Consider the following 20729-nt stretch of genomic DNA (forward strand, 5'->3'; position numbering starts at 1 on the left):
ACTCTTGTGAACAAACACAGAACTGACATGGAATGGCACAGTGGGCTTTGGAGCAAGAGGAGTAGGACAGTTAGATTTTGACATCCCTAACTGGATTCCCAGTGTGGTATAGTGGATAGAGTGAAAGTCTGGAAAACAGAGTCCCCGCTCAACCATGGAAACTCATTGGGAGTGGAAGTGGTGAAACCTTAAAATATCACCTTGAAGACCCTTTTAGGGTTGCTATAAATCTGTTCCAACTTGATGACACACAACACACATACAACTCTGCATGACTGATGAGAGCGGCTCATAAAATACACCTATCAGCAAGGCCACCTATAAGTCATTCAACAGATTTTGGTCACTACTGGGGCTAATGCGTCTTATGCCAGTTTCTCAGCCGCTGAGCACAGACCAAAGATTCCAGGCAGAACCTTCAGACCGGGTTTATGTAAGCAGAAACAGGTCATTTAGAGTGGAGTAATCTGTATATATATGTACGATTTCACGGGCCAAATTTGCTGATTATAGAATCATAGAATAATGGAGTTGGAAGGGGCCTATAAAACCCTCTATCTGGCTTAATGACAAAGAACCAACAAAATGAAGCGTAGAAGGTCTAGAGGTTTCTCTTTCAAAACCTTGCATCTGACTGACAGGCTTGTTTAGCTGCAATCTTTAATGCCCACTAGGATTAAAAGTTCAGATTTATTGAAATATGGCATTAATTCCTACATTTGCCCAAAGAGGAGCACTTGCATTTTTTTTAATGCACCCTCTTTTGATGATGCATATCCTTTGCAAAATGGAGGTGGCCCGGGCGAATCATCACTGCAAATGTTTCTGGAACTGCATCCAGCAATTCTTTGTATGAGCAGAAGACAGTTCCACTTAGACCAAACAGGGTTCCTGATCTTGACTGAACTCTCTCCCCACCCACCCCCGCCATGTCCCAGATTTCTATGCCTCCTGAAAAGCTACTAAAGAACAGCATGGGATATAGGACAGAGGGCTGATAATAAATGAGACAGACTGTCAAAAATCTAGTGCCTTGTCCTGTAACTTGTAAGACAACGCTTTCTGTACTTGTGGGGGGGGGGATAATATTTGAAAGCCCAAAGCCACTTTTGGGATACAAACAATCAGTTTTATTTTCCAATTCCTAGCTTTTCCTCTCCCTTAGTCTCTTGGCTAAACAATCCAAAGCTATTTAACAAAATGAAAGAAACTAAATATGCAAATTATATGTACAAGCACAAACACGCACGTATGTATACACACACACACATACACACAGAGAGAGACTATTCTCAGAAATCACATTTTTTTACCAAACATATGATTAAATCCACCTTGTCTTACAAAAGTGAACGTATCTACCACTATTACTATTCCATTAGCGCAAAACAAGGTGTTATTCTACGCTATCATCTACCTTATTTTCATTTTAGGTATGCATGCCCTCCATTTGTTCCTATGCTATCAAACAAACAAACAAACAAACAAAAAGCTTAAGGGTAGAAACATACACTGTAATTAAGCAACTATCAAGCAAAATAAAACAGAACCAAGCCAGAAATGGAAAGGCTTTTATGCTCCTTCCAGTAACAGCTAAGGAGAGGGGAATTAGCTTAGTAGCAAAGCATCTGTCTGGCACTCAGAATTACCAGCCCAATACAAAGTGGTGTGAAAGATCTCTGGCTGAGACTCTGCAGGCCATAAGAGCAGAACGTACTGGGCTTGATCCAATTCAAGAAAGCTTCTAGTATTCCCTCTGCTTTCCTAGATGTTCTACCATCCTGAACCATCTGAACTTGCCACAGAATGGTTCAAAAACTAAGCATAGCCATAGGGGGGAAACCTCAACTTAGATGTTACAATAATAATGCATTTGCCTGCTGGAATAGGACCCAGGCGCCTATTGCCACTACTTCATTCTCTGGCTGAAATCCTGTTCACGCGACTAAACTGCTGAAGACTAAAGCTGCAGTTACTTGTAGGAAATAAAATACTTCTGATTCTCACCACCATCTCCTTCTGAAAGTCCTGAGGCTCCCATGAAATCTCTTCTGTCACGAGGAAGCCACTGGGTGCTGAGGCTGAATCCAACAGCTTCCCAAGGATCCCAAGGGAGCCTGCGCACTTCAGAGGGAGGTAAATCAGAAATGTTTAGTATCTTAGAACGGCAGAGCTGGAAGGGAACTGATAGGTCATAAAGTCCAGCCCCTGTAAGGGAGGCACAGCGGGGAATTGGACTCCCAACCTCTGCAGTCAGAGTCCTAAACCATGAGCTATCTGAAAAGCTAAACCATGAGCTATCTGAAAAGTCACCCTACCTGTCAATGTCATCAGCATTATGTGGAGTAGTTGTGAGAACAGGATTTCAGCCTCTGAATCGCCTGGTTATGAAAAAGTGTGGACACTTTGGGAAGGGTGTGAGCAGTCAGGGAAAGGTACGGGCCTCAGACTGGACTTTTCTTCACCTTCACAATGAAGCTGCTGATATTGTAGGCATTAACATCCAACACAGTAATGTCACAGGTACGTGTTTCACCAAGTAGATGGAAACATGAGAAGAGGATAGATTAAACATGTGGCAGCCATTTTCAGGAGCAAACGCGCATCTAGTGTAATGGTTCAATTTGGAGGAAAAGAACTGAGAGACCAGGAAAGGAGCAATCGAACATCAAGCATGAGTCCATGGATACATGTTCACATTGTTATGGTGTGTGTGCAGGACAGGGAATACAGCATTGACTACTGAACTATTAAAATACTGAAGAAAATAAAGTAAAACATGAAGACCAGACTGAACGAAGTAGAAACAGAGGAGAGGTAGTGAGTGAATAAACATCGCAAGTGTCATACCCGAGAGGAAAGCAATGCTGTAGATAATTTATTAAAATAGTTAAAGATGCCAGTCTACATCAGGAATATTTTCCACTGAAACAGAAATAAGGGACTAGTTACAAAAATAACACAGGCGTCCAATCTATTAATACATCCGAGTTGAATATTTTAAATATTTTATCAAACCGCTATGAAGGAGTGTTTGGCCTTAACTTTTCCAATTCCACTGCCTCAGTTTTGTTGGGGTGGAGCAGTTTAATCCAAAGCGAAATCGTTTATCACAGCACTACGGCCCTAGTTTTCTGCACTGTCAGAATGCACTTGGTACACCAAGTGAATAGCTCATATAAGGAAGGTTAGAACACCCCATTTTGTACACCATTGTAACAGTATTATACATGGAGCAGGATCTGTGTGCGTGCCAGAGGTTAATTTAAGTATATCACTTCTAACTGGTGTTAATGCGGTTCCACCTCACCTCATCTATTTTGCCTTCTTAAAGCATCCTTACTGAGAAATAAATTCCAGAGAAGCTAGTGGAGGTTTGAGATCAAAGTACGACAAAATTCAGTTATGTCTAGTAAAGAACAAACTATCGGGTCACCGTTTCAAAGACAGATTCACCTTATTTTCATAGATAATCATGGTGCATTTTATAACACATTTGTTGGTCTTTAGAGTTGTGTTTGGCTTTTATTTTTTTTTAAATAGTAACAGCTTGGCAAAGTTCAAAAGTAACCTAATCATAACCTGGTAAAGATGATCTACCTCCATTCTGAGTGAACAATTTTTGGGGTGCTAAATTTTGGAGACCAAGGCTAGAAAGATCGGCTTACTTCCACATTACCTTCCACCTTAATGTCTCACCCAAACTGGCTTGAGAACAAAGTTTACAAGCATTAAGGCAGGAAGGGAGGGAGAATATATTCAACCCAGAGAAACAGCAAGCCAACGCATTTCTTTTTAAAACACACCATGACATAAATTTCAGTTCTAAAATGCTAGGCAATTTTTCCCCCCATCCAATTTGTTTGCTAGTTCTAAAGGGCACCTTTTGCAAGGCTGATGGAAGAGCTAACCGTTTCGGGGCAGTTGGGTGGGCGCCTGTCCCTTTAGGCAGTCTCTTTTCTTGCTTTCTGGGCCAACCTGCCTCGTGGAACGTGAGGAAAGCCCTGTCCGGCTCAGTTGGCCTCCAAAGCAGGGAACGATGCTGCACTGCAGTGCTTCTGATCTATTCTGCAATCAAACGTGCATGCAAGCCCAAACCCTGAGTCAGCACATTTCTTCCTTCGTTTCTTTTTTTGATTGGTTGATCTAAGTCACATACTTTCCATCGGTGCTAAAGTGGCAGCAATTAGTACGGCCTCACCTTCCCCACAAACCTGACTCAACACACAGCTCCGTTCTTGAGACAACAAAATTATAGTGTTCCCCTTGAAAGAGATGTTCTTCAAGCCCCAAAGCCTAAAAATCACCAAATACTTTCATTTTTAATTTACGTCTTCTTTTTTTTAGCATGTGTGTGAATGCAATCCAAGCAAAGCGCTCGATAAATGACTTGTGCTGTAACAGCTGAAATAACCGTCCTGTAGGTCAATCTAATCATGCTTAATAGCAGTTTATTCCTCAATGCAACATTTTTCACATTGGGTGGACAGTTTTAAGTGAAATTGCTGATACACTCCTTTCTTATGCAGGTTTTTTTAATACAAAAAAAATTAAAAAGAGGGTCAGTGCATGCATGGAGGTCCTTATGCCATAAAACAATTTATTGCTCCTGATAAATGTGCTATTAAATGTGAATTGCAAACAGCCATCTTTACTTTACCATTATTTATTTAAATACAGGTTGCGAAAATGTATTTATTTGGCTTTCTGATTCATGCCAGCCCCCCCAAAAAAAACATGTTATGTACGCCTAATGGGTTATCAGCTTCAGCAAAGCTAAAACACTTGAAAAGTTCTACAAAAAAATGCTAGCTTTACTTTTTCATTTATTTCACCCCGCCTGTTTGTGGCGGGCAAAACTGCCAGTATATATATCCCAAGATTTCTGTTTTCTAATTTATATGTAAAAGATCCGTGTAAAGTTAGTGAATATGAGTGCCTGCGTGAGGCGGAATTTTGTGGAGCATACAGAGTAGGAAAATGTAACTAATTTGGTTCACTGGATTTACAGCTTTTACAATCCTCAGAGCTACATTCTCTACAACTGGCTCTTAAAACAAATCCTTGCTTAGCCGTCTGGATGACAGCTCCCGAATTTTCAGCATGTTCTGACGGGGATGACTCGCCTTGGATGAATGAGCTACAGAAACGAATTTTAGGAATGATACTGTCGGTTTCTTGGGAAAGTGAGAAAGGGACCAAATATTGTGTGTCATTTTTGTTTCGTTGTGTTTTTGAAGCGGTTTCTGCCTTAATGATTTCAGGGGGTTAGGAATTTGGAAAGCAGTTCAATTTCAAATAAGCAAAACACCTCCTCAAAGGGAGATGAGATTTTTGTACCTCCAACAAAGGAGGTCTTACCAATAAGCCCAATTATGAAATTTATTTTAAATGTATGGGTGTATGTGTAAATTTCACTCAGACCTTTTCTATCAAGATCACACTGCTGCTGCCTTCCTTACCGAATTTTTTCCAGATCACACTCTTCCGCCCTCCTGCCCTCTTTCCTCTCTGTTAAATCCAGTCGCACACGAGTTGTTTAAAAAGAAGCCTTAAAATTAGAGCTGCCAAAATATTTACACAATTTTTTAAATTGGCAGAGTTCAGTTATTTCCTGATGTTAATTCCCTGTGACTAAGAAGCATATTAAAGCAGAGGGTGGGTGGAGTGGGTGGGAAAGAATAAAAAGTAAATCAAAAGAGCACTACAGATACATGTTGTGAATGCAAATCAATGCTGGTATTTAGCCATACTGAATATACATATAAATAAGCAAGAAACAAAGTGGAATCTGAGTTCAAAAGGAAAAGGGACTATTACCTGGATCAGAGGCAGGTCCTTAAAAGAACTGTCTGCTATTCTAGAACAAATACATATCCGTGGAGCAAAATTTGTGGGTTTTTTTTGTTCTCGCGTATGAAAGCACTTGAGTGCTCTGCAGAAAAAACTCTGCACTTTTCTTTTCAGCCCTGTTGTCCTTATAACTCCTACTAGAAATAACTCCTACTAGAAAAGACAGGCCACATAAAATAAATAAATAAATTGAGGTGTGGCCAAGAGAGATTCATCTTTTTTTATATCCAGGGCCGTGACAGTATCTGTCCTGCTTTTGAATTTAGCACACCCAGAGAAATGGTGTTGATTTACAACCAAGGAAAGGCTACAAACTTAAGCCCAAGAAATATCATTTTACTAGTCTGCCAAGGCTAATTCCAAACACTAATGCTTTAATTTTAAACACCACAGCATCCCATAAAATGTTAATGCTAAACAGAGACATGGAGTCTTTTATCACTCTGAAATAGTTTAGCGGACTCTTGAGGTCTTACCAGCAGCATATGACTTTGCAAGTGAACAAGCAAACACTTTCCAGATTATATTTAGTATATGTTCTATCTAAGGCGCCATACAGTATTTTTTTTTCAAGCCATTCTGCAGAACTATAGTTCTAGGGCTTGAATAAAACAGTTTTGTTATTTAAGGCTGTAATGAATAATCAGAAATGTACCATAACTAATATTGAGACATGCCATCCAAAAAACAAGACAAAACAAAAAGATCAATTGCTACAAGATTTTCACTCCTGCATAAGAAAGGAAAGAGGTTTTTTTGTCAGCACCACTAGCAAAAATAGTGTTTCTGTGGAAAATTGAAGTTTTTTGTGCAAACGTTCTTTAAAAAATTATTTTAAAAGTGCCAAAATGCAAAAATAAATACAGAAATAAACTCTTTATCATCTCAGGAAAAACTTTCAAACTTTTCAATCACCAGAGAAAATGAAGTAAGGAGATATTTACACCTCTAAATTGGATTTAAACTACTCGAGTTTTGTGTTTTCAATTAACTGGTGTAAGTATACTGGCTGGTAAAGTAATGTACAAACTAGAAAGCCATATTTTCAGTCATAAGCTCACTAGATAATATTAAGTAAACTATTTCACTAAGTTTCAACTTGTCAATCTGTAATATGGGAACAGTAATGCTAACCTTTCACAGACCTGCTACTACTCACAAAAATGAAATTCATAAGTGCTCTGAACACCCAGAACACTATATGAATGAACTAGTATTATTCTTCATCCTAAGTACACTGTTGCCTTGGTCAGAAATTTCACTGAAATAAGATGCACAATTCAAAGAAATGTGTGAAGCACCTTCAAGAGCACTTAAGAACACGTTCAAATATATCTGTGGAGCTACAATCTTATGAGAAGAAAAGAAGTCTTTTCTACAATCATGAGAAGAAAAGACTCCTTGGAAAAAACCTTGATGTTAGGAAAGTGTGACGGCAAGAGGAGAAGGGGATGACCGAGGATGAGATGGCTGGACAGTGTCTGCGAAGCAACCAACATGAATTTGACACAACTCCGGGAGGCAGTGGAAGATAGGAGGGCCTGGCGTGCTCTGGTCCATGGGGTCACGAAGAGTCGGACACGACTAAACGACGACAACAATCTTACATTTCCTTTACTTGCATACGAAAATTCGCAACAGAAACCTTTTTTTTTTTAATCCCCTGAGCTGAATGAAGCTCACCAGCCATGTATCACAACTCTCCAGGGAATGCATAAAACTTTCATTTATTATGCTACCTCTGAGGCTGCCACAACATGTTTGCACATGAAAAGTTCATAGCAGGCCACCTAGCAACTAGGGTAGGCATTTACAGATCATCAGCAAAAGAGGAAGCATATTTGCGTAATATTTATGGATGCTAATCTGTACCAAACTTAGGAATGACTGCTCCGATTTAAATACACTGTAGTAGGAATGACTGTGGGCAGGTAACCAGTGTATCTGCACTGTCTATTTTCCAGGTGCTCAGTGCTAAGGGACAACCTCAAGGCCTTTGCTTGCCTCTACCTTCTACAGGTAGCTCTTCCAACATAGAATGTCTTCAAGAAGAAGAGCATTGTCTAATGATGCCTTAGATCAGCGGTTCTTAACCTTTTTGAAAGAAACGCCCCCTTGACCGATTGAGGAAGTTAGCATCGCCCCCTCCCCTCAGTGATGATATCTATCTATCTATCTATCTATCTATCTTTATTTATTTATTTATTTATTTATTTATTTATTTATTTATTTATTTATTTATTTATTTATTTATTTATTTATGACACTTAAATCCAATGACCCCTGAAAACAAAATTAAATTCCAAGAAAATGAAATGCCCCCCAAAAAGTAACATTTAATGATTTAGTTGCAAGTGAATTTTAAGACTCAAAAAGAAATATAAAAAGGGCATAAAAACAAATGCAGGAACTAAAAATTTCAAGACAAAAAGTCTGAAACTAAATTAAAATTGGAGGAAAATATATATTCATGCACACTGTAAAAAGGCTGCAGCCATCTTCATAGGTTTGGCTTGCTCCAGTGCCCCCCTACCGCCCCCCTTCTGCTCCAGCGCCCCCATGCCGCCCCTTTTCATTCTACCGCCCCCCTGAAAAATGAAATCACCCCCTGGGGGGCATTATCGCCCACGTTAAGAACCACTGCCTTAGATAGTTGCAGATATACAACTGTCCTCCACAAAGACAGACAAACTGTGGGTTGGCGCTTAAGTATGAAGAGAAGCACACTTACTACACTCAACGTTCTCTGAACTGGGTCAACTACAGATTTCAGTGGACCTTCCAAAAGAATGATCAGCTCATCCAAGACCAGACCCGCTTTCATGCAACACATGGGAGAATAAATCCAGCCACTTGTATATTCTAACATATGAATGATACCTGTTGTGGTGCTTGTCCCTAAGATTATTACAAGGTGAAGGTTTATGTTCTCCCACCTCTGAAAAAAAGGTCAAAAGTCTCTCCACAAGATGTAGAGGAGGTGACAAAATCAAGTCATCTTAGATATCTCAAAGCAGCTAGAGAAGAAGCGGATGGCAACTATGAATCAGCTCCCTTACTTTCCTTCCCCCGCGTCCAAACACAGCTTCCATAATCAACTTCCATACATGGATTGGGAACCTGGCCATTCCAGGCAAAGGTCATTGCTTTGGCAGCCCAAATTCAAGATAGATTATTGCTCCCTCTGCCACCTGTCTGTAGGCTCCAGAAAGACTGGGGTTGTCTTAAAGAGCAAAGGTCAGGCGGTGCCAGGATCGGCGAGGCCAGATGGCCACTGGGTCTGCAGCCAGCATCTATTTATTTATTCATTTATTTACAAAATGACTTTCTAAACTTCTTATGCTGCTGTAGCTCCCATTTTCCCATCCACACCAGTATGAGAAACCAAATCTTCTTGTGCACCGTTAGGTATCACCAGGCTTTTTCCGCACCCCTTGCGCAATATCGAAATCTGGGGGCGGGGGAAAGAAATGTCAATAATATTTATTGAACAATCCACTTTTTATTTTTTAAAAATAAAACTATCCTTCTCTAATATGCCTTGGGGAAAATGTATATAATTGCCCGTGTCCTCTCACATTATTTATAGCAGAGCATCTGCCCACCAGTTTAATCCTTCTGCACACGGCATATAACAAGTAACAATGGGACTTCCATTGAGTAGATTCACATAAGTATGTGTGGAAGGGGGGGTGCCCTTCAAAACGCTGCTTTTCTTTTTCAACAGCACCAAACGACACAGGAAGCAGCAGCACTAGGCTAAGGTTTCCAAAGAAAGCATCTGTCTGTTGCTTGATCAGCAACTCAGCAATGGGAGATCAAGACATCAAGGCTCTTACGGCTTGTGAGACAGGCCGTGTGGTGTGCATAGCCTTGGCGAGAATAACTTGACGTCAGACCTGCAAGCCTTCCATCTGAGAACTCACAGCACGGTGTCGTCAATGAGAGCCGTAAAGAAAGAGTAACTGTAACGTGTCATATCAAGGGAGGGGAGGAGAGACCCTGGTCCCCTAACTTAATTCCAAAAAGTTTTTTTTATTTCCCCAAAAGGATAATTAGGTGTCATTTCAGCATTTTGAGAGTGTGTCAGGTGCTCTTTTTGACAGTAGAGACCATAAAAGGAAAGAGATTTGCATTCTTAACCAACAACTGGCTCTGTTGAAGGCTGGGGGGGGGGGCATTTTGCTTAAAACATGTTATGCAAGCGGTCACTACTATATTTAAAGTGGCAATGTTCACTCCCCCCCTTCGAGTGTTCCCCGTTTTTACATAAATGAAACAGGTTGGAAAACAAAATCTGAAAGACACCTATATCCCTTTATGAAGTATATATAAATATATATTTTGGGGGGAGGGGTTAAAAAGAAGAAAACATGACATAAATCTGCTATTTGAAGGTTTAGATTGCTTTGTTTTCCTGTTCAATTTTGTCTCTGACTTTCCTTTTAATTTTTTTTGTGAAAAATCACATTTTATACAAATCAAATGCTCCAAGTATTTTAAAATATGCCCTAGTCCTAAAATTAGGCTGTGCACATTTCGTCAGAGCTTCTCTGATTTTCACGAACTCTCTCACATGAGAACATGCATGCACTCATAGCTTTCAAACAATTATTGTTTGTCTTTAGGTCGTTAGGATTTCAAGATCAATCTGCTTTTCTCCATCTAATTGGGAAAGGAGGGGGGAGTTTACGAAGAAAGAAAGAAAGAAAGAAAGAAAGAAAGAAAGAAAGAAAGAAAGAAAGAAAGAAAGAAAGAAAGAAAGAAAGAAAGAAAGAAAGAAAACCATGGAAGTGGACAGCGAGATTTCCTCTTCCATTGCCTTTCAAAGCCCATACCGCAGTCAGCATATTGAATATTTAATGTCCTGATGAGCGTTTCCACCTGCTGACATAGCAAAGTGACAGAACAATACACGCGCTGGAACACGATCGTCAATTGACTCCCCAGTCAGTCTGCCTTGTCAGGCATTAAATAATAATTTCAAAAAAGGAAAAGAAAAAAGAGGAGGAGGAGGAGGTGAACCTTCCTCTTCTTTATACATATATTTTCCACCTCAATATGTCCTACATTGTCACCATTGTGAAGGTCCATACCTGAAATACATACTTCTTTACATTCCATAGTTTGCCAGGTTCATATGGGCATATAAAGAAGTATGTCACTCAAGCAGGTAAAGTTTCGGGCAAAGGCACCTCTCTTAAGAAGATGCTCAACCAAGAGCAGCACCAGATCTGAGGATCCAAGAACCCAAGGAGGTTTCCATTTGAAGGAAAAGGAAAGGAAAGGAAAAAGAGCAGGCTTTCTTCTCGCCCCGCCCCCATCTCCACCCCTCTCTTGCAGCCTGCATGGCCAACTTGATACAACTCAGCATAGAGATACCATCTTATCATCTTCGGCCACCAAGAGATAACTCTGTGCGGGGAATCTTCTTTGCCCTCCCACTATCTCCCTCCCTCCAGAAGAGAAGAGAAGGGGACCAATACAGTTTCCGAAGGGGAGATCAGCAGAAACACATTGGACAGTTATTTAAACAGAGCAATGCATTTTTTTTTCACAGAAACAGGATAAAGGTGGGTTTTGTTTAAAAAGCAATAACGACATGACCTTAACTCATTCCTACGAATCCCCAAAGCAACACAGGCTCAAGAATCTCTTTGCATCCCGAGAAGGTTTTCATTTTAAAATCAACGGACTTTGCACAGGCATTTGAAAACTTTCATCTGTGACAAATATGCCGAATGCACATTATGCAGAGTTAAAGAAAGTGTTTCATTCCCCCCCCACACACACACACACACTTCAGACACATAATTGTTTCTTCCCAGTCACTCTGTATGTGTGTGTGTGTGCATAGAATGAATATAAACCTGCAGCAACACCGACACACACAAACACAGATGCGAGCTGGTTTTAAGACAACATTGCACCATAACGACAAAGCCAAGACTCCACTTTATAAGCTTTACAAAACAACACAAGAAACTCTCTTCAATGGCTATTAGAGGGACACCGGACAGAATGCATTACACGCTGACACACACAATATGTAGCACGGGTGTACAGTTGAGTAAAATCACAATTAAACAGGAGGGTCTTTCTTACCTCAAGTGTCCGCTGTCATAATTGTCCCCCCTTTTTTGGGAAGGTCACGGTAGGTGAGGTAGAGTCTGAAGAATAAGGAACCCCCAAAAGGAAAGGGTTTGGCTACTCTCCCCCACTTGGGTGCTTTTGGGGGGGGGCGGAGAGCAGGAGGAGGTGCCAAGGAGAAGCCGCACTTTTTCTAAAATATCTTTCAGTTGAACTTCACCGCATTAGGGAAATGCCCAAGGTAGACCTGAAGGTAGGCAGGACCACACACAGGAAGGATGCTGAGTTGTAGGCCAGAGTGAAAGTCGGGAGAGTTACTCTTCTGATTCTCCCTTTTTTCTCTTCCTCCATGTAAAAAATGCACTCCCTTTCAGATTGTATCAGGCCATCTCTCTCTCTCTCTCTCTCTCTTCTCACTGGTTACCTCACAGCACTCTGAGCTTTAAAGCTCCCCTAACAATGAGGTCCGAGTAGCACCGCTGAGAATGATGAGTGCACTGAATAGGAGACTATTATGAGCAGGATTTAGACATCCAGCAAACCACAGGAAGGGTCACACTGGGTGCATAATGCTCGTTCAGCATTGCTGTGATGGTGCGCTCCCCTTGTCCACTCACCTGCTCCATTTGAGGGCTACTTCCTCTCTCTCAATCTCTCTCTCTCCCCGGTTCTGCTCTTTCTCTCCCTCCCTTCCTGCCACCCGGCTGAACCATGCAGATCAATACCAATTTACAGGCAAATGCAGAACCGGCTGCCTTAATGTTAATGAATTTTACCATTTCTCACAGTCTTCTAATGAACCCTTTAAAGAGGGTTTAAGTAAACTTAGCAAGTGGCTAACTAAGCACTTTGGAATACTTAATTGTATTGATGGGCCTGGCCAACCCCACCCTGACACCCTCCATGCTGCATATTAAAATGTCAGTGAAGGAAACGTTCCCCTATTCCCACCACAAACTTCAAATCATCATCGTCAAGTTAATAAATCATTCTCCTAATTAGTTATTACTTCCCCCCCTCCTTTTGACAAAGTGGGACCGTTATTTCACTCCTTCCACTAGTTGGTTAATGCTGACGAACTGGGGTTTTGCTCAGATACCGTGCATCCATTCTGCTAATTTATTTTATTTTATTTTTTTAAAAAAAAAATAACAATATGGCAATTTGATTTTCCTTGCCTTCTCTACCCGCCTGCATTTCTTTTTTTTAAAATTATATATACCATATATATATATAAACACCACACAAATTTCCATACTATAACCAAATTTCAGGTGGTTGGAATAAGTGGCAGATGGCTGGAGCCAGCTTCCCTTGAAAATGCACCAACACAGTCAAATTCATTCAGATGGAAGCAGGATGTAAAATCAGTGCATGCACACACACACACACACACGCACACATACTGACTTAAAACAGGATGTCCTTGCTCAGAAATTCTCAGCAAACACCTTATAAAGGCATGCTCCTCATCAAGGAGCCAGGACTTAGTTCAGTTTCTCTAGTTCTAATTTTAAAAGTCATTTTAAAAAAAATAGCTACAAGTGGAGGAAAAGAAACAGCTTTATTCCTCTTCTAAATTATTTTTAAAGGGCACTTCCGTTGCCACCATCTCCCCGAGATGCTTTCTTCTGCATCCTTCCACATCCCTATGCCTTTCCTTTTGCAAATGGAACACCTGCTAATTGGTAACCTGGGGAATTCCCAAAGTGCAAAACGGAAAAACCAAACCCTATAAATACAAAAAAAAAAAAAAAAAAAAGGACTAGGGGACAGCCCCGTCTCTTTATAGACCAAGCCAGGTTTTATAGAAAAGTCACCTCAAAGTTTCCAAGTCTGACATTAGCTTAATACTGCTGCCAAATATACTCCCTTGGTTAAGAGATGTGCTTTCTGGAAGAAAGGTAAGGAATTTATGTTATATTTGCTCTCTGAGCTGGGTTTATGACTGCCAAAATTCTCCCCTCCCCCCCTTTTTTTTCTTTTAGCACAGCAGAATTATATAGCTCAGCTGCTGCTTTTACATTTAGTCAGGGTTATTTATCATTTTCACACCCTCAAGGATAGCAGAGGGCAACTCAAGTTCCCCATCTCCAGCTACACTGGTTGGCTTATTCATAGTGGGAAAATCTAGCATGATAAGAAGGTGAACAAGGTCAGGAGGCAGGGGAAGGGAGAATCCTCCCCTCTTTCTTTTAAACCCACTTCTACGGATGCAGACGGTTGAAGCAGAGTGAGAGGAGGGCGAGGGTTGGCTCCTCGTGGGTGTGGTGATACTGAAAGTACCATAAGTCCACCTGCCACACACCGCTTCCTGCCTCACCTTCGTAGCCGAAATGCCAACCTCGGGAATTTGCAAGATGGCCATCTGAACCAGAAGGTATTGGAGTACCAGAAGAACTAAGGCAAAGAGACCTCCAAGACAACGTGAGAAGGGTTCGGAAAGTTGAAAAGGAGCTTAGCTCAACCTGCCCCAGAAAGGGGTAGCCAATCTTTATTTAATTGACTCTGCTTTTCCGTGTTAACAAAGATATTCTGAGCAAGAGACATCGTAGAGCCAGTGCTGGAGAAACGCTGCAATTAGAGGGACAGCTTTCTCTGACTACGCAGTGGCACATTCAAGCTGGGTGTTAGAAAGACGTTCTTCCTTACGTACACATGCAGAACACATTAAACAAGAACCCCAAAGCAGTCGATTTGAGGTTCAGTTCCTAAATGTATTAACTCTGGAATAACCACACTAGAAGGAATGTCTGTCCTCCATCATACGTGATCCAAAGAGCCCGGCCACATTGTATAGACCACTGTACAAGATACTAAAGTAACACTTGCACAGTTATTACTGCAATACAGGCAATATGTCTACAAATGTGCAGGTGCACACACTCAGTGAAGACAGCCAACCCAGGTTCACCTCTTTGCAAGCCATGTCAGCCATGGGGGGATTGAAATATCCAACAGCACCAATGCCTCTTACTATCTTATAGTCCTGTATTCAAAAGACACCATGTACAGTTCCAATCCACAGGGCATTCCTATTATACAACTTTTAAAGTGTGACTAGGGAGTCATATTAACCTCATATATAGAAGATCATTCCCAAGGCCAAGAAAAGGTAGAACTAACCAAGAGATTAGTGGAAGTTGCTTTTGTTCCCCCCTCTATATTTTTAAAGCTTCTCTATTACATCTTTCCTTGTTACAGATGTTTCCCCCTCACCTCCAATCCCTCCTCCATTTTGGTTACCCATCAATCATGCACAGGTAATTAATGCTCACAAACGCTGGCATTTCAACAGTTAATCACCGCAGCATCAAGAACACGGCAAGTTAGGCTAAGTTTAACCATGTTGTCGGTGTCTCTATGTGTGCATGCCTCCTTTCCCCTCCTCAGAGCTCAGTATCATTACGGCTTACAGCCACTAGTTATTAATATCAAAAATTTCTCTTCCACACCCCCCCCACCCCAACAGCTGTCATTAGCCTGCTCGTATCAGAACGAGGCATTTAAAAGGTTGGTTTAACCTTGCAATACGACTGCATGTCAAAGTTCTAGCATTTCAATTCAGATTATTCTAGTCCACTGCTTGCGCTGCAGTTTTGTGTGTGTGCGTTTTACATGCGGAGTGTGTGTGCTACAGCAATAGAATAACAACAAGAGGGAAAAAGGAAAAGGGGGGGGAGGAAGGAACCCCAGTTGCCCTGACACTAACCCACCCACCCCTCCACGAAGGCATGCACAGTTTCTGCCCCACCGCCCGACCCAGACGCCTGCATTGCAAGTGTTCAGGCAGACCCACAGAAACAAGTTGGGATGCAGGCATGCACAAGAAGAGTTCTGCAGCAGGTCTCTTTAAAACAAAGCTGAGCTGGTGCATTTGAAGGGGGGGAGGGAAAAAGGGGAGGTGGAGAAGGCAGATAGGACCAGGGAGGGAAAGAAAGAGGTGAAATGTTGAAAAAAGAAAGAAAGAAAGAAAGAAAAGAAGACATACCAGTTAGGAGCTTTTTTTTTTTTCTGTTGCAGCAGTGGAAGTCACCAGAGCACTAGCTGAAAGCTGAATCAGCTTTCGAGAGTTAGGGATGCATAGAGGAGGGTCATGGAATCACAAGGTAATAATGCGTTGCATGCAGCAGCCGTCAGCCTTTTCCTTAAAGCTAATCTCTAATGCAGGAGGAGAGAGAGAGAGAGAGAGAGAGAGAGAGAGAGAGAGAGAGCAGGCCCAGTAATGGTATTAGACCTTACTTGAAGAATGAGAGAGAGAGAAAGAGAGAGGGAGGAAGAGGGAAGGAGGAAGAGGGAGGATTCAGGCAACCCCACCCCACCCCCAACCATCTTCCACCCTCTCCTCACATGAACACATGCCCCACACACACTGCACCTCATCCCCCCCCCTTTCTCCCCAAGCAGGCACTACTACATCTCTGTTCCCTCCTGCAGCATCTCCCGCTAAGGTAGAGAGGGAGGGAAAAGCTTGCAGGCGTACAAGTGAGAGAGAGAGAGAGAGAAAGAGAGAGAGAGAGAGAGAGAGAGAGGCAAAGCCAGAGTTAAGAAGAAGATGAAGTAGTAACCTTCCATGTGGAGAAGGATGCCGGATGCTGGTGGATGCTGCTGTTGCTGCTCCTGCACACCTTCAAGTAGAAAAAGCTGTGGGGTTGGGTTTTCTCCAGAAGTCTCCCACCCCCTCCCACCCCAATCTCACCTTGCCCTCTCTCTCTCTCTCTCTCTTTCTCTCTGGTCTTGCATTTTCTACCCACACCCCCCTTCCCTGAAAAGTCAGCCTGAGTAGAAGTCAGGGTGGAAGAAAAGAAAGATTGGGGGGGGAAGAGGAGATGGGATAGGAAGGGGGGTGGGATGGGGAAGCAGAAATTTGAGGGTTCGGAGGGGGTCAAGGGGATCAGCACAGAGTCAAGAAGGGCAGGGCTATGCGGCTGGTCAGGAGATGGATCCACCTTTCCAGTGCTTATATACCCAGCTAAGCATCTGAAACATGCACCCATGGCAAGTGGCCTCTTCGGTTCCCATTCCCTCCCTGACCATATTTAGTCAACCAGGGCAAAAAATAGCCCGTCAGCTGGAGATGGCCGAGCAGGGAGTATTTGGAGTTCAATCCTTTCTCTCAGCCCATTGACTACTAGCCCTGCAGGCTCCTGACTCTGCCCTTTTTTTTTATACCCCCCTCCTCCCTACCTCTCCACTCGGGGGCTATTTTTAGCAAGGCCAAATAGAGAGGCATCTCGGCTTACCCGCACCAACGAACATGGCTTAGCCAGGCCCCGACTATGTATGGTCAGCTCTGCCGTGCGGAGGGAACGGCCACCAAGATGAGGGAGGCCCATTTCAGAGGGTTTTTGTCCCCAGGATGCCCCACACCGCTGCGTCCACCACCACGGCCATTTTCAGGTAGCTATAGACTCTAGAGGAAAAAGGCTCCCGCTAGGTGCATGCAAGAGGGAAGATTTGCAAAGCCAGGGCAGTTTTTCTCATCCTGTCTACACTGCCATGTGACAAGCTGACTTGCTTTTCTGCCAGGCCGTGAGTAAAGACTGGTGCCCTCCATTATATTCAGTATCGTCATTCCACCCATCTTCACATCCATATTCTGGCTTTCACTTCTCAGCCCCGATACCTGGCTGGATAAAATCGTCGCCGGAAGATGGCTTCAGTCAGCATGTCCAAGAGAACGTAACGAAGTCGTTCAGAAAGAGGCAAAATGAAAAGGCTGATAGTGTGTGTGTGTGTGTGTGTGTGTGTGTGTGTGAGAGAGAGAGAGAGAGAGAGAGAAGGTCTCTCTCTCTCTCTGTGTGTGTTCTTTGTTGTTGTTTTTCTTACATGCCATCAGGGCACCTCCAACGTATGGCGATCCTATGGATGAGTGATCTCCGAAATGTCCCGTCCTCTACACCACTGGTTCTTAACCTTGGGTTACTCAGGAGTTTTGGACTGCAACTCCCAGAAGCCTTCACCACCAGATGTGCTGACTGGGGTTTCTGGGAGTTGCCGTTCAAAAGCATCCGAGTAACAAAGGTTAAGAACCACTGCTCTACACTGCAGCCCTGCTCACCTCTTGCAAACTCAAGCTTTAGGGAGCCAATCCATCTCATATTTCGTCTTCCTCTTTTTTTTTGCTGCCTTCTACCTTTCCCATGTTTATATCCAGGCTCATGTCTCTACATTTCAATTTTGAGCAAGAAGATGCCTTGAGTTTTGATATAAGTGTATACCGCAACGGTAGCCTACAGAATAATGGCGGGCTTAGAGCAAGTTTCAGATCAACATGCCCTTTCTCCTCTTACAAATGATTCAGCATAGTTTGGGGCTTAGAATATTAGACGGAGGCAGGATACTCAGAGTGATGCAGCGTCCAGAGATATGGACTAGGAGAAATCCCTGCTTGGCCATCAATACCTTTGAACGGAGGACTGGAACTAGTAAAACTATTCCTTAAATATCTCATTTACCTTGAAAGTGACACATATGCATAACACATATGCATAGTCCCAGGTACAAATACCTATTCGCCTTTGAAGCTCACTGGATGATCTTGAGCCAGTTACTCTTTCTCAAACGTCCTACTTGAAAGGTTGTTGAGAGGAGAAAGTGGGAAGAGAAGCACATATACTGACTTGAGTTTGTTGGAGGAAATGAAGCGTATAGGAAGGGAGGGAAGGAAGGGAGGGAGGGAGAGTGTTTATGTGCATGTGTGGACACTCACTAGCCACATACTTTCCTTTGCCCACAAACCTCTATATCTGCCTGTGTTCATTAAAATGAGTAAATGAATGTAGGGTGAAAATCAGGAAAAACCTATGTATACATTTCACACAAAGGATAAAACACATGGAAGAGTTATTGGTTGTGGTGGATCTTCCCCTCTTGCACTCTCCCACACACCCCAGATCTCCAGGAGACCCACCATCTCTTGGGGGGGGGCATGACACACCACGGTTCCTGGGAAACCACTGTCTTCCATGGTCACGAATCTTTGGAGATGTGATTCTAATTACAGGGCTTTTTTTAAAAAAACCAATCACGCATCTGCACGTGTGAATAGAGGCACAAAAGTAGGGGGGAATCGAAGACACAATAACGGAAATGGACATGCAGGGCGATTGAGGGAGGACTGAGGAGATGGCAAATGGAGGTGGAATTGGTGGAGGGATAAGCTGGCACCTGGCAAGAAAAAAGGGCTTGGCCTTTACCAGATGAAACTATGGCATAAAATGACTACGTTGGAGCAGAAAAGAATAGATGGGGTGCCATTTTGAACTGCTGTATGGCTTGTTGACATTGTCCGTCCAGTTTTTCTGGAGAGTGTAGTTTCAGCCAGAGAGATGCTAGTCTAATGTGCCTTCTCCCAATATCTTTGTAACAACCGAAGAAGCAGGACAAGATAAGGCTGATGGTGGAGCTGGTTTAAGGAAGGTCCTTCAAAATAAAGTCAAGAGACCTTTTTGTGGTGTGGTCACTGGCTTGGACCTGCAAGACTTTTCCAGAGAGTTTATGACTGTGCATAATTAAATCATGCCCTTTTCTGTGTTACGGTACCTGTTCGACCACCAACTCTGCCGATTTTAACAAATCCCTGGAAGATAAAGCTAGCAAAAGCTACTAGTCCTGATGGTTGTTGTGCACCTCCAGAGTTCAGGACATGTAATAATGGGCTCAAGCTACAGGAAGCCAAATCTAAGCTGAATATTAGGAAAAACGTCTTAACTGGTAGAGCAGTATGACAAGGGAATCAGTTACCTTGGGAGATGGTGAGCACTCCAATGCTGGAGGCAATCAAGAGAAAATTGGACAGCCATCTGTCAGACCTGCTTTGATCTGGATTCTTGCATTGAGCAGAGGGTTGGACTTGACAGTCTTAGAGGCACCTTCCAGTTCAATTTATTCTATGATTCCATGATCCAGTATCACAGATGCGTTTCCTCGAAGAAGCAGTTGTTGGAGGACATTAGCAAAAGGATGCTACTGTACTCACATTCTTGTGGGCTTCCCAGAAACATCTGGTTGTCTTTTGCAGGAACAACCTTGGATCGGATTGTGCACAGCTCTTCTTATGTATTTGTAGCACAGAAATGTACCACTTTTCTTAGTTATTGCTCAGGTTCCAGTGTGTTTTATGGAGAAAACACTTCCACTGCGCATCTGATTTTGTTACTATGCAGGCCATATATTGTTCCTGGGGAAGTAAAATTGATTCCCTAGCTAAGCCTGTTGCTTTTGGAAGCTTGAGGGAATTTGATAATACAAACCCTGGAAGCACCTATTGGACATTACCTGTAACGTCGCTTATAAAGCCAATCCCCCAATTCCTTGCAGCATGGTTTTATGATCTTAAATTTCTGCCCATAGCTTGTGAAAGGAGAATGGCAACCTGAGGAAGCGGACTTGTCCATGAAAGCTCACATTAAAATATAGCAGTTAATCTTTGAGGTGCCACAATGTTTCTGTCTTCTTTATTTTTATAGATTTCTTTTGTTTTTGATGGACAGGGATGTTAATACATTCGATCTGCTATATATGGTCAAGAAGCCTTGGTCAAAATAACCAACCCTTCAAAGGTTCTCAAGCCCGCAGGGCAATTTTTGTCTCCAGCATGAGATTGAAACACCAAACATTTTTCCCCACTGTAGTCTGTACAACTTCCACAAAACATTTCTAGTTATTTTTTTTCTCCTCCTTCTGAAGCTAAGCCCATGCACATAGCAAGCACAACAGGACCATCTTGCTCAGAAGGATGCACACAACCCATCTAATGCTTCTGCTTTTAAATAGTCACAGCA

This window comes from Pogona vitticeps, chromosome 4 (genome assembly GCF_051106095.1).
Source record: "Pogona vitticeps strain Pit_001003342236 chromosome 4, PviZW2.1, whole genome shotgun sequence".
NCBI classification, from domain to species: Eukaryota; Metazoa; Chordata; class Lepidosauria; order Squamata; family Agamidae; genus Pogona; species Pogona vitticeps.